Source organism: Ceratotherium simum, chromosome 5, assembly GCF_057802395.1.
Source record: "Ceratotherium simum simum isolate JZ-2026a chromosome 5, ASM5780239v1, whole genome shotgun sequence".
NCBI classification, from domain to species: domain Eukaryota; kingdom Metazoa; phylum Chordata; class Mammalia; order Perissodactyla; family Rhinocerotidae; genus Ceratotherium; species Ceratotherium simum.
This window is the reverse complement of record NC_141904.1, coordinates 27,581,391-27,596,981: the sequence shown is the minus strand read 5'-3', so window position 1 is coordinate 27,596,981 and position 15,591 is coordinate 27,581,391. Positions and strand designations below refer to the sequence as shown.

Below are 15,591 nucleotides of genomic sequence, written 5' to 3'. Positions count from 1 at the left end.
ACTTGGTAAATAGTTTCATATAAAATGTTTTAATCATATAATTTATTTGATTCTTGCATGATGTTTTTGCAGTAACATATTTGACTCTGAAGGCGTATTTGTAAAATCAAATCCCTAGTCTGATCAATTTTTTGGTTTGTTGGATTTTTCTTTTATCAGCTCATTTCATCTCAACAGTGGAGGAAATGTCACAGCTATGTGTGTACTGTGGCACTCAAGTTTAGGGTTGGCTAAACTAGGTTACCAGTAAGATCCCGAGAACGTGGCCATTCTGTTTATTCCTATTTATCCAGAATTTGCTCACATATCCTGACTAATTTTGATTGCACTTCTGTCTCCCACATCTTCCACTTAAGTTCTGGTTAGTCTAAAGACAAGAGTTTTAGCTATTTAAAAATTAAGATAATCATAAAGAATCTTTAAAAAATGCACTTGAAATAAACGAACATGGGTTAATTTACACACACTTTTGGACAAAGTACACTTTTATAGAAACAACATAATTGTATTGAAATTGTTAGGTATAAAGCTCTACATGTTCAGCTTTATTGAACTCATCCTTGCCTATCTGTCCATATTATTTTGAAACTATATCCTATATAGAAAAATTATTTCCTAAATCCTTCTTCAAATTTATGACATTTACTTCTGCAACCTGCCACTACTTATGTTACAGGCTCCTGACAGCCGTGCCTGAGAAGTAACTTGAAAACACACTGATTGCCATCCCCTGTCACTATTAGAGATTTCTGTTTTGAAGATACTGTCAACAAGGTGACCAGACACTACAGTTTTTGTTGCTGAACTTTCTTGCCTTGCTAAACACTGTGCCTTCTATGATTTTCTTTATAAAGTGTTGCAAAATCCTCTCATCTGTGAACCTGGAGACAAAATATCTTAGTTAATCATATCCTTATCTGCTCATCTTTTGACAGGAAGAAAAGTAACAAATAAATAAGAAGGACACATATGCACTTGATGGTAGCACTGTGTAGCTAGTTCATTTTCTCAGTTTTTGAGCCTGGTCAGCATCATCTGTTATAATCACCAAATAATGACCATTCATGGTCATATTGCAACATTATGCAATCATTCAGGCTTTGATTTGTCAACATTTTCTAAAAATAGGCACCAAACAACAGGAGACTCTTCCTACAACATTAAAAAACGTATCATTTATATCTTTTGAAAGAGGTCTGTGGCATGATTGTTTTTAAGGCGGTTTGCTAAACATTCTAGGCATTGCATAACCAGCTGGACATATCAGATAATGAACCTAGGAAATTCTCCCATGATTGCAGCCTTCATGAAAAGGAATCCAGAGAAACTAAAATGGTGTTCCTAAGTGCCGGCCCCGTGGCGGAGCGGTTAAGTTTGCACGCTGCACTTCGGCAGCCTGGGGTTTCCAGGTTCGGATCCCAGGCACGGACTGACGCACCCCTTGTCAAGCCATGCTGTGGCAGTGTCCCAAATAAAGTAGAGGAAGATGGACACGGATGTTAGCCCAGGGCCAATCTTCCTCAGCAAAAAGAGGGGGATTGGCATTGGATGTTAGCTCAGGTTTAATCTTCCTCACAAAAAAAAAAATTAAAATAAAATAAAATGGTGTTCCTAAATTTGGGGGGCATTTAAGATAGATCATCTTCAATTTTGAAATCTAATAAAAATACATGATCTTATTTGGCCAACTATATTTTTTTCTTCTGTCGTAGACTTTCCAGCTATCCAAGCAGACGCCCCACAGCCAGGATTCAGGTATCAGAAGTGGAGTTAGTGAGCATTTTCTGTAAAAAAGTGTTTCTCACTTAGAAAATGAATAAATAGTAACCTGTCACTAATGCATCTATTAATTGAGATGATGCTTTGGAATGACATTCTATTATCCCTATTTCTTTTGTTGTTGCTGTTGTGTTAGAAATAGCTCCTCAGGCAGAAATTATGTAGATGGCTAGAACTGCACTTTGAATCAAGTGATGAGAAGAATGTCTGCGTGAAGGGGTTGTTAAATGCTAACCGAAACGATAGCTAATGTGTGCCAGAAAACATAAAATGTTCGTCTGATTCTTTGCATTGAGGGAAGTGTTAAAGAGGAAGGCTGCTCTGTGTTTAGGTGCCACACCTTACCCTCAGTGGGCCTTTGCTGAGACAAAAGACAACCAGCTTCTGGAGCAGTCTCTTGACAAGGAATCTTACCTGTTTCAGTCATGACTGAACTGGAGAAAATTGTGTTCAGTATAGATGATGTATTCAATTGATTACCAATAGGGCACAATTTCAATTTCATCTTCTCTGTTGAGTCTATGATTGTTTTAAAATTATTCTATTCTAATACCAAAGATGCTCTTTTGGGGGTAGTAGAAATAGGCAAGGAAAGAGCAGAACTTAAGCAAAATTCTTGATGGGAATGGAATCTACCCTAGGAGAATTTAGACTTAATTAGTGCAGCATGCAATGATGAAGTAAAGAAATAATACGCTCATACAATCTTCCCCAAAGCAGACACTAGTACTAAACTACAGCATTTGAAATCAGAGATGGCTGTGAAACTTGCAAGAGAAAATGGGAAATACAGTTAGATATTTGAATCTAAAGCTCAGATAAAAATCTGGGATATATGTGAGTTTTTTACTTAGATGATTTTCCAAGCCAAGGGAATGGATTAAAACGTCTTTGTAAAGAGTATGCAAGAAAGAAAATGGAACACAACATTAAGTCCTGAGGTTAGGCTTCAGCAGTTAGACAGAGAACGACACTCTCACAAAAGGGTGCTCCTTCTGGAGGAGAAAATCCAAGGGCATGGAGTGTTATGAAATCCAAGGAAGAAGGTTTGTTACAGAGAGAGAAGAAAAGTGAAAGAGGATGATGTGTGCAGGGAAGCAACATTTGAATTTGGCCACATGTGTTCACTGGCAACTTTTGTAAGAGCACTTTCAAAGGAGTGTTAAGAATATAATTCAGATTGGAGTGCATTGAAGAGTGAGTGGGGGGTGAAGAAGGGGAGGTGATTGTGCATAATTTCAAATAATAGTATCTGGAGGGGAATCTTGAGGGGAAAAATTTTTTAAAGTTAAGTGAGTAGGGTGTATATATGTGTTGATGGAAATAATCCAGTGGTAGGAATGAGACTGACAACATAGGAAAGAGAAAGGCTATTGGCATCAGTGGTTTCAACCCTGGTGTCGTGTTAGAATCACTTGAGAATATTTTAAAAATATCAATAGTTGAGCCAATCCCAGACCAGTTGATCAGAGTCTCTGTGAGTGGGGCCCTGGCATAGATATTTTAAAAAATTCCCCACATCATTCACATTTGTAGCCAGTGTTGAGGGCCACTAAACTAACTCAATGGTTTCTGGAACTTTAGAGTACATCAGAATCACTCCCCGGAGTTTCTGATTCGGGTTCCTAATCAGGCTCTGATTCAGTGACGCTGACGTGGCTGGTCTGAGGACCACATTTTGAGAATCATTGAACTAACAGAACAAATGTAGCCCATACAAAGGTGTGAAAGGAAAGGAGTCTAGGATACTAGTGGAAGGATGCACCCTTGACGGACAGAGTCTCACTTCCTCCATTATCACGGGAGGGGAAAGTGATGATGGAAAAATGTAAGACTGATCTGTGATGGGAAGGCAAGGGCATGGCCATCTCAATGAAGTATATGTGAGATAATCAAGCAAGAGTTGGTGGGGAACGGGAGCATAAAAGTTTGAAGAAAGAGGAAGATTTTTTTCTTATATTGTGGATATTAAGCAAACTGTGGAACTACAGTAGGCTTAATACAGGCAGTCCCCATCTGAGGTTTGAATCAGGAGTTTTAAAAGGGGACACAGTCAGTCTACTTGTATAATTTTCTCTTACAACAATCAGAGGTGACCAGTATGTAAGATTCTTGTTAAACTACCATTTATTAGTAGTTTTCTAGGATTAGATGCTTTTTGATTAGATCCATCCATAGAAAAATAGAGTTGGCTTCTCTGCCAAGAGCTGGATGACAGCAGTGGATGGAATTAGAGCTATTGAAACACTTCAAAGGCTGTTTATGGTAACTCTGTATCTAATTATTCTTGCATTGACATAATCAATGCCTTCACTCCAGCTGATCATTGTGGGATCAGCTTATCTTTGCCTTTTCACTTCAGAGTGAATAAGCTGGCACAGGCAAGCAACACGCAGCTGTTGACACTTGTTTCTGTAAAACCCTTTGGGAACCTCCCTCTAGATGTCTTCATCTTATAGGTACACAGCAACAGAAAAAATTATCCTAGGAAAATATTAATATCTACCAAGAGTTACTTAGGATACCAGAATACCCAGGAACCAAATGCGAAGATCCCTGGAAATGTGCAGGGAGCATTAAATCAATGTACTTTATGTACATGGTACAAGCAGAAAAAAATTAAAGTGACAGATTTTTAATAATACATGAGGACAAACCACACTTTTAAAGGATGCAAAACCATTTGTGAATTATATAAAATAATCTTTTTTGTAAGAAGTTGCTTTATAAAAGATAAATGTTTCTCTTGGTATAAATGAGTATTGCCTTGAGAAGTGTATGGGATTGGCAGTTAAACTCTTTCTACATTGTTTTTTTATGATGCTAAAAATCGTGCGCTTCTACCTATTCCGCGAGCTTCCAAACGTATTCTTCAATTCAGCAAACTGTTCTCAATTCCTACTGTGCAAGCTCTCCGTTCCTTTAATATCCGCTACAAACTTGTAAGATACGGAAGCTAATATTATGCTCCTTTTACAGATGAAGAAAAATAAAAAACCTAAATTATTCGCATAGTCTTGCAATTGGTGCGAGAAACGGGACTAGGATCTACGCTTTTTGATTTCTTGCTAATGTTTTTCTTCCCAAGAAAAGTATGGCTTTTTACACTTTTTAAAAATAAGCAATTATTAAATTTCAAGAAAGGATAAGTTTCTGGAAATTTAAATTACTTTGACCCAAGGAATAAAGCATTAACACTGGGGAAATCATGGCATTTTACCCTTCTCACCCCATCCTCCTTCAGAGGAAATGATGCTCATTTCCCCTTCTCCCTGCCAATCTCTTCTTCACATAAAACTAATTTTAACTTAAAGTAAATTAGAAAATGAAAAGCAGCAACCTGAAAGGGAAATATTATTGGATTTGTCTCCAAATTTTGATTTTAATTAATAATTTAGAATTTAAAGATGATTAAAGGTCTGGATTTTGACCAGAACCTAGCTTATTTTCCAGCAGGTGTGTTCTAAGGGTGTTTCCAACCTTTTAAGTCTGCTTATCTCTGCCCTGAGGGAAGCTGCTTTTTCATGACTGAAGAGCTTTCTAGTTCAATGGTGATTTGAGGTGCTTGGAGCTAGAAGTCTGAACTTCTGAAAAGAATAAAAGTGCCTGGAAACCATCTGAGAGGCAAGCCAGTCGTGGCCTCTCTTCTCTATGAACTGAGAGCCAGGGCTTTAAACTTGACCCGAGTCTTCCCCAGGAATCTCAATTTAGAATCAAACAGCACAGCCTCAGGGAAACATAAGTATTCCAGGGCACTAGGAATCAAATCTAGACCTTTCCTTTTATTCTTGGTTTCCTTAGTTCCTCTCCTCTGTTCCACCCTTCCTCGAACCTTTAATTTCCTCTTCATTTTCTCCTTGTCTGACTATTCTCCTGTCCCTCCCTCCCCCTTCTCTTCCTTCTCCTTCCATTCTTTCCTTCTTCTCCCTCCCTTCTGCCTCCCTCCTTTCCTCCACACCTCCCTCCCTCCCTCCCTCCTTTCCTTCTTTTCTTCCTTCCTTCAGATCTAACTTCCATTTCTGTACTTCTTTTGTTGAATTTTGCTTACTTTATATAACAATATATTTTAGATTTAAAAATCATTTTGCTTTTAAAAAATTTAACTCTGTAACCTACATCCATAGAAGAAAATTTTATAGGTATAATACTTCTTTAGTTACCAGCTATTCAGCAAGTAGCTGTTATTCTTGAGTTCTAGTGATCCTTGGTGGCATTCTGTAGAGAATGCTCCATTCTGCTTGAAGGAACAGAAGTCTCTTATCTGACCAAAATCTTGAGTAATTTAATAAGATGATCACACTCCTTTTTATTTTTCAATCCACACGTAACTTCCAGGGAGTATATAACGCCAAAGTACAGCCACAGTGGTCTGTTTCACATGGCTTTTGCCCATGTCTAGTTAAGGAATTTTCCATGTCCGATTAAGATATTCTGCCTTTTCTCGGTCCTTCTTACCACAGGGTAGCTTCAGTTACTATCTATAACTATTATTTGGAATAAGAGTCTAACTTACAGTCCCATGATCAATTTTCCTCAATGCTTGAATTCATCATTGTCACTGAGATTGGGAAATGAAAATAATACTACAATTTACCTACCATGGGAATTGCAGATATAAATTATTGCCTTTCTCAAGAAAAGAACTTTACATCATATTTTTTGTCTGGATTTGATAGCTTCCTACAGATGCACTGATAAACAGAATCAGTTACTGAAAGAAGACACTGCAGGGCCAGTATGTTAATGGTCTTTGACTTATTTCAAAGGAGGCTGTGATGAGGCCATCATCACATGCACCACCTATAAATGGCAGAGTGAAAACAGCGCGAGCATGCGTATTAGGCATTTAACTGCACATCCAGAGAGAAAAACCTAGATTTAGAGATTTTACTGACCTTCTTTGGGTCCTTGGATAAAAGATATGTTCTGTAACTCAGCTTCTTCATCTGCTAACCCAAGAGAATATGCACCAACTCAGAAATGAAGTTATAAGTTACTATGAAGAAATAATCAGGGATATTTTCTAAGTACGTTGAAATATCAGGCTGATGTTTATTCTCTGGAAAATGAGAGACATATAGAGGAATGAGGTAAAGCGATTTCAAAGGTGCCTGCAGAAGAGTGGAGGGAGGACCAGTGAGGGCAGATGGCAGGGGGTTTAATAATCAAAGGTACAACTGGGAGGCAAATGCCAGCAATTTCTCTTCAGTCACCCAGTGACCTCTAGTATGAAGCTGTTTAAAATCTTCTTTCTCAGGTTTGTATCTAAACTACTACTTTGCAAAAAAATATTTGGCTTCCCACTGTTTTGATAGGTTGCCATCTGCCACAGATATTACTGAGATTCCACATTGGGCAGGAGTTTGATTAAGATGATTGAGAAATATTGAAGAATGGGGTGGAAACTTTGGAATACTATCTGTCAAATGTTGTAAAGTAGTTCTCATAGTGAGCTAGAGGAGAAGTGAAGTTGCAATGCAGAACTATGCATTCTTAACTCTGTGCAAAGCCAGCACAGGACCATTCCATTCAGCATCCAGGATTGCGCTACTTCATCAATGTCGTGTTACCTTTCTGTTTCAAAGTGTTCAGTCCACAGACATTTTGTATTCCAGTCATAGCTTTGGAGAATGAACAGGTAGAAGGTTTTAGATTTTGGCAGACTATGAAGAACACTGGATTCAATTTTTTTCTTAACATAGGTTAATACCTATACTATGCATAAAACTATTTCTTAAATAGTTTCAATGTAGTAAATGCTTTCTGAAGACACATGAGAAGAGAGCTTAATAAAAGTGATTGAATTGAATCTAGCTAAAATTGTAAGTTGTTACAGATAGCATAATTGGAAGTGACTTTGTTCGTTAATTTTTATGCTTCCTATAATTTCATAAATTACCTGTAAACCTGGGGTTTGCTCAGGCAATACCATTAATCTAGATTCCTCTGACCCTTAACAAAGTTTCAACATTATAAATATTCTGATTTTATTTGGAAGTTTTGTTTATTTTTTCAACATCTTTATTCAGTATTTTCTCATGCCCTTTGTCCTTGAATGACTATAGGACTTCCTGTGACTAGAACAGCTGTTTTTCTATTTGAACATAGGTTTGCCCTTTTATGTTCCCTCATCATAATGTATCCAAGGATGGAAGGAACTCTCATAGAAACTCATTTCGTTTTTCTAAGTGTAAATTTGAGATAATGAACAGAGTAAACAACTCCCTCCTATAAGTTATAACAGAAATAATTAGCAATGTGTATGCCATTCAATGATATGTTAAATATAAAGTTTTAAAGTTTAGGAACAATGTGTCTGGAAAGCATTACTTCACAGACATCTATTTCTCTGCAGTATGTATTACTTGTCTTGTTTTTTTTTAAAAATAATTTCAGGTGGTGCCATTTAAAAATAAACAGATCTTTTCTTTTAATCCAAGACTGAAATTGTGCTTTAAATGGATAAGGCCACTAATTTTTTTTGTGTGTGTGAGTAGATTATGTTTATAAAAATAAGCTTATTTTAAAGTTTTAAGTGAAACATTTGTAGAAAATTATTAAATCAAGAAGGAAATTAATGTGTTTCCAATTCTAGGAAAACATCATTATCAATGTGAGGACACAGTACAGAGCTCAGCCAATCTGTGATACAAAAAATAAACCAAGAAGAATAGTAGAGCAACAAAAGGCTCATTTGCCCTAGCTTGTTCTTTTCTCTAAGTGCAGCAGAGAGCTTAGCTCTCTCGAATCCATCCTGTACCAGACAGCAGCACAACAGGGGCCTGAGGGGAGCAAAGGAAGGTGCCTGCCTTCTGTTCAGGTTCCCCAGGCTGCTGGATTGGTCCTGGCTGTTTCATGGGACAAAGGAGGAAAGGAGGGCCGTGTGGAGGAGTGCTAGTTTACTTCCCACTGTGACACAGCCACTAGCTCCACACCTAGAAAAGGGGTCCAGAACCCTGGAATTTCATCATGACTCCTCCTCCTTAGGGAAAGATTATAGGAAGAGGGAGTCATTGTGGAGATATTTTATTTCTCCTTAGAGACCAAATATTCTCCTAGATACCATTCTAAAACACTAATATGTTTGTGCCATTCTTTTGTTTAAAACTCTTCTAGTAACTTCAATTTTCTAAACAGTCGAGTCCAAAATTTCTAGCACGCAATTTTTGTTGTTTGTTTTACCTTTATATCACCTATATACTCTACTATCCAGCCCCACTGAGGTCTCACCATATCCTGAATATATCCTGCTCCTCCCCCCGCCCCCAACCCCAAGGCTGACACTGTTGATTGCCTACCCAAAAAGCATTCTGTTTTCCTCTCATATATTCGTTTCCTGCTATCAGAACCTTGATTTCTTGCCAGTGCTGAGAAATCATTTGTTGTGAGAGTATGTAGACCCTTCTTCCAGTTCCAAGAGATTATCCATATTATTCTAAGCCAGTTACTGTTATCTCATTTTTTCCTTTGACTCAATACTGACCAATGAGATGTAAGGAGAGGTCAGTTGGAGGAGAATTTGTTAAAACAGATTTTTTAACACAAAAAACACCTGCAGCTAGTCTTGTACTTTATACCTTCTTACTAGATGAACACAGACGTAATTTCTGGAGACATGGCAGCCATCTTGTGACAATGAAACACTGAGCATAAAAACAAAAGATTAAAGCTGAGGATGATGGAGAGTAAAGATAGAGCCTGGGTATGTAATGACATCTTGAAGTGTCTAATTCTGAGATACCATCTTCCATATTTATTGTTAAGTTAGTTTTACATGCCACTGTGATTAAGCTACTATTATTAGACTATTTAGTTGGAAGTATTTCTTCATGGTTGTACATTTGTCCACGCTTGTGTAGCGTCCTTCCTCATGTATCAACTGTAGAAATTCAGTTATCCTTTGTATAAGAGTTCACTCAGGGTTCAACTAGGAGTACATAGAATGAAAAATTTGTTATAGGAATTAGACCTTACAGATATGTGGGAAGAGATGGGGAAAAGGAGATCCAAACGGATCAAAGAAAAATCACTAACCAGCCAGGCTGTGAGCGAATGGCACAGAAGCCATGTAGGAAGCCAGGCTCATCCAACTGCTAGAGTAGATCACAAAAGAATATAATGAAAATGTGTAGATCTCAAGAGGGAGGGAGGGGAAAGACAGAGAGAAAGAAAGAAAAGGAAATAGAAAAATATTTAGCTCTTGGATTATTATACACGGAATTAGGCACTAAGGATGGCATCTTGAGTTTTAATGCCCAAGACGGGATAGTAATTGTAGTTGCCAAGAATGTTGGGCTGGAACTAAAACTGCCACAGAGTACCCATTCCTATGAAGACGCAGCAGTACTAGGTACAGCAAAGAGTAGAATTAGCACCACAACATCTAGAAAGGATACAGCTATCAGAAAGAGCCTCTAAAGCAACTACGTTTAAACCAATAAAATAGATATAAGGGAGATAACCCATAATAAAAGAATATGACCTTGTTAAAGTTACTGAACTTTTAATTTTATTTAACTTCAATTAATTTCTATTTCAATTTTAATAGCTATGGGTGGCTAGTGGTTACTGTATTGAACAGAGATGTCTCAGATATTTTTGTATTTCTAAATAGTTGTAAAATAATTGCTTCTTTCACTTATGTAATTTGAAGTTCTGGGACAGAGACAGCCTTTCCCGTTAAAAAGCTGATTAGTTTACACCACAATTTACATCGAGTTTTGAAAATTGAAGTGTACCATCTCTGAGGTTAACTTCAGTGCTATGAACCATTAGAAAGAGAGAAAATGGGAAATGCACTTCTGTTTTGTTATTGCTCAAAAGAAGATTTCTAAGGCTTGTCTGAAGCTGTTGCCATCTCGGAAACTATGTTACACAAATGTATAGTGACTTCATTATCTGTTACCTGTTATTGCCCTGTTGAACTAAAATAAACTGCTGTATTATGTGACCTATAAAATGGTATTAGACATTTTATTACTTGCTTGCTGTCAACTTGAACGTAAGACAGTTATTAAAGATTACACCGAGAAGATTCAGAGTACTACAAATGTTATTTTACAGAGCTGACAGGTTGCCCTTAATGTCCCCAGTCGTAAAAGAAAAGCAAGTGGATAAATCTGAAGGCAGTGATATAAACTCAACAGGCAGTGTGATGAATAAAACACAGACATGAGCAATCTTCCTTTTCATATTCTTTTTATTTTTCTAATGCCTGTGCCATTTCTTTAATAGCTTCTAACTGATGTAAATTGGAAAGCAAGAACATTAAAAGATTAATTCCACTGAGGAAAAGAATGCTCCTTTACAGTCACGTTAGGTGCCCGAGTGTGATCTAAGCTTTCATAATCCATTGCTGAATTTATGGATGTTAGAAAGTAGAGGAACTACACAGGAATGGGGCACTTCTGATTACAGGCATCATTGATTTTGAAGAAGCATCCAGTGGAGGTGAGACTTATTTAGCAACCTGGATTATGTTTCCAAGGAAATATAATTTTCTATTTCTTTTTCATGTGGCTTAATCTCTTCCTAGAATAGACACATCTCAGGTCATGAACAACCAACTAGGGAAGGTCAAGTAAACATAAATAGTTAAGGGCACACCCCTTACCTTCTTAGCAGGCCCTCCCTAACTCCATTTTCCTCTTGAGGTCTGGTTACCACGCACAACAAAGCTGCTCTGGTCTTATGGCGCCCCCTGGTGCACAGATAGGGAACCATCTCACCCAGCATTTTCATCTCTTTCCCCTCATGGCCCCCATAGCACCAAGGAAACAATCTCTTTTTTCTTCTGCCTGAAAATAGCTCTTAACTCTAAACCAATTTATTGAATGGGCTGAACATAATATGCTACAGGAAAAGACTTTATATTTTCTCTCATCACTCCTTTCAACACTGCTCTGTCGGCTCTCCTTTCTCTGCCCGCTGACGATATATCTGAAAGATACAATAGCTCTCTTGTCACTTTCAGTTACCAGAACTGTCTTATTTTTTGATAATTCTCAAATCAGGAATAAACGATCCTTAGGTGATACAATGTCAAAATTGATCCTGAGATATTATTCAAAGATTCCCCCCCTCCACTTAGCTGGGGCTGTTTTAGATGGGGCTGTGATCTATGCTTTCATTTTCTCTATCCCTTTTCCCTTCCGACTTTTGCAGAATCAACACAGGGAAAGTAGAGATTAGAAGAAAAAGGACAAACCGTCTCTTATGACTGGTACAGTTCGTGGCTATTGGTGGCCTTCGGTAAGGATGGGCATTGATGTGCTGCTTCTCTTCTACAGTGTATTTTATATTCTTCTGGAACACCCCCTTCCTCCCTCACACACACCCAGATTTCTGGTCCTGGGTATTTGCCTAATTGGAGCAATACACACTCCAGCTTACCACTTGCTTACACTCACACCCATTCCTTTCCTCAACAAATTGATCTTTTTGCCATGCCCAAGCCCTGTTAGGTTGAGGTCCCATCAAGTTGGGGATGCTGGATGCTATGGTACACCCACCTGGCATTGGAGAAACTCACTTATTCCTGCCACACCAACATGGGAGTGCCGGCCATAAACTCTCGTTGCCCCTACTGTTTACTCTGCCAGTGCAGAATGTTCCAGTTGCCTCCCACCTTCAGAATTTTCTGAAGAGGAAGGCACCACTCTTCACAGCCAAGTAGAGAGACAAGCTCTCCCCACATTCTCTGTGGGCATCTGAGTTCTGGTACAGGTTTGATTTTTTCTGCAACTTTGCAGGCATCTATCTAGCTGGGGAGTGGGATGTTCGTCTTGTCTTCTTAACGATGCTCATTCTTTATTAGTGCTTCTCCTGGTACATCCCTCATAGTTCTATGAGGAGCGCCAGAGAGTAGCTAACTTCCTCTTTGGGTCTAAGACTTACCAACTCCGTAATGCTAAATAAGTTCCTCTTCCGTATGTATTTAATGCTTATATTTCTATTTATTCTTAGTTTATATTTACAGTATTTATGTTTGGATTATATTTGTATTTATTGAATAAAGGTAAATTAAGGGCGGAAGCACCAGTTTTGTCACCTCCTAGAGAATCTTGTGAGAATTTTTCTAGAGTACAGAGGTGCTTATGTCTGTTGTTGTTGTGTTTGGGGGCTTTGGCCAAATTTCTGAGATATGGGGAAAGACTCCATCCTTCAGCATTGTGTCATATTTTTTCTTTGCCCCTGTCTTTTAAGATAACCCAGTGCAAACATCAGAAAAATCTCTTTCAGTATTTTCGCTTTCTGCGTTAATAATAAAAACAAAACTTATCACCAAGTACTGAGGTTTTAAGATATGTGTGGCACACACCTAAATGTTCTACAGGTATTATATCATTTAGTGATCACAATAATTTTAAGAGGTGGATATTATATTCCCCCATTATGTGGTTGTGAAAATTAAAGCTGAGAAAGGTTAACTAATTTGTTTGAGAACTTAAAGCTAGTAAGTAGCATAACTTGGATTTAAACTCACATTTCTAAGATTCTAAAGACCATATCTTAATTATGACACTGTACATACTGTCAAAACATGATTTGTGCAGGTCTAAGTGAATCATGCTATTGATACACTAGCATTAGAAAACAAAATTATTAAAGAAATACATTTAATGAGCAGCAAATGCTCTACTTTTTAATAGTTCTTGAAATTGTCATGGAGTGACCACGCAAATTATCACAAAATCTCTGCCCTTCTGTGCTCTTCTAATCAAATTTCCTGCTCCCTAAACAATAGCACTTAGGTTGGAGAACAATCTCTTTCCACTCGCCTCTGAGGGGACTAACCCTGCATTGCCCGTAGAATCTGTAATAGCGCCCCCTAGGACAGCTGCCGGGCAAGACAGTGCTGAGTCTCCTCAGGACTCACGCCCAGCACACCTCTGTGTTTCTAGACCTACAGCAAGACTCAAATCCCAGCAGGCCCCGAAAAGTGGGGTACAAAGAGAGACCCCTGAGGAGATGCACTGCAGTCCAAGATGTCAGTCACCATCTGGCTTCCCCAAGAAGCGGATTCTGAAATGGAGATTTGCCTGCAGGAAGTTTATTGGGGTATGCTCTGGGGTTGGTGACTGTTGGTGACAGGAAAGGAAGAAAGTTTGGGCAGAGGAAAAGGTGGGCTGTCCTGCAGTCACAACAGAGGCCGCAGCCAGCCATGTGGGGAGCTCTGGAGCTGGGCTGCCTCCTCAGAGTTGTGCTGAGTTGGAGCAAGGGAGCTGGACATTTATAGCCCTACAAGAACCAGTCATGCGACGCTGGCTGCCCCCGGGGAAGGGGAGTGACTTTGGGTAAGGCGGCTGTCTTCAGTTGAGTATAATTCCCAGAGAAGGCTGAGAGCTGAGGGCTATCTGCAGGCAGCATGCCCAGCAGTTGGACATAAATCCTTCAGTCTCAAAGGGGCATCTGAGCACAAAATCCTCTACAAATATATTATCATTCTATTGCTGTTTCCAATCTACTGTGAGGGACTTTATAAGTTTTAATAGGCTTTAGTGGGCTTTCCAAATGTTATATTCTTTTTACCTAGAAGTTTTTATGAGAAAATCTATTTCAAATACAAAAGGTATGCACTCAATTTGTATCATGATGCATTTAGAAATTGGACTCTCTATAAGTCTGAGGCTCCACTCCATTTTTATCAATCTTTCAAGCAAAATGATATAATATATTTGCTGGCTCCTCACTGATGAAAAAGTAAGTAAATAAAAATTAATTAGACAATGTTCTAAGTGTTGTGCACATACAATAAATTGTTTAATCTTCACAGTAAAGCAGTGTGATAGATAATAGCAGTCCCATTATTCACATGAAGAAACTGAGAGATAAGGTAAAGAAATTGGCCAGAACTACATATCAAGCGGCTGCTTCAGGAATTCCCCCTTTTGGTGAAAAAGGTGCACTATATGTCTGTATTAGTTATACATACCTGCAAACAAATTACCCCCAAATAGGTAGTTAAATAATAAACGTTTATTGCCTCATGTAGTTTCTGTGGGTAATGGAAGTAACTCAGTTGGGCGGTTCTGGCTCTGGGTTTCTCATTCTGTTGTAGTTGGAATGTGAGCCAAGGCTGCAGTCATTCAAAGGCTTGACTAGTACTGAGGAACCACTTCCATGCTGGCTCCCTCCTAAGGCTGTTAGTAGCAGGCCTCAGTTACTTGCCACATGGATGTTTCCATATGGCTGCTTGTGTGTCCTCACAACGTGTCAGCTGACGTCCCCCAGAGATAGAGCAAGGAGGAAGCCGCAGTGTCTTTCATGACCTAATCTCACAAGTTACACACCGTCAATTCTGCCACATTCTATCATCCTATTCCCGAAAAGTGACTCACGAAGTCTGGCCCACACTTGTGGGGAGTGCAGATGGCTGTGCTTTTGGGGTGGGGTGGCGGATGAGTAACCTAAGACCTTGTAGACATATTTTAAAACCACCACAATGTTAAAAATGTTAAAGTAGCACGTATGCTTAATTTTCAAAATTTTCATCACAAGTTAGGACCATCATTAATTGAACCAACTTTCTTGATTTCTGCAAGAAGCAGATCCTTTATATGGAAATATTTACTTAGTTTTGAATATAGATTTGCTCATAGTAAAGTGTTATGAAGTGGAATGAATGTTAATTCTTTATGGCAATTTTGAATATTCTAAGTAAAAGATTGTTTTAATGCCATAATAAATATTTTCAATGTTAACATTATTGTATTTACAAACTTATTCAGTGAATATTTATCAAGTACATGCTATTCACTAGTGCTGTTCTGGGCGCTGGGGATAAAGTAACAAATAAGACAGGGATCAAAA

At 38.4% G+C, this 15,591-nt stretch overlaps 1 protein-coding gene across 3 annotated transcripts in view; it reads left to right on the top strand.

The window, feature by feature from the left end:
• ZNF385D (zinc finger protein 385D) overlaps positions 1–15,591 on the top strand; it is an 817,460-nt gene that overhangs the window by 265,291 nt on the left and 536,578 nt on the right. The window contains exon 1 of one of the 3 annotated variants that reach the window (XM_087430609.1): positions 11,793–12,030. The exons of the other annotated variants lie outside the window; for them this stretch is intronic. The gene's annotated coding sequence lies outside the window, so the exon portion shown is untranslated. Of the gene's footprint in view, positions 1–11,792; positions 12,031–15,591 lie in introns of those variants that run through there. 3 annotated transcript variants of the gene reach the window in all.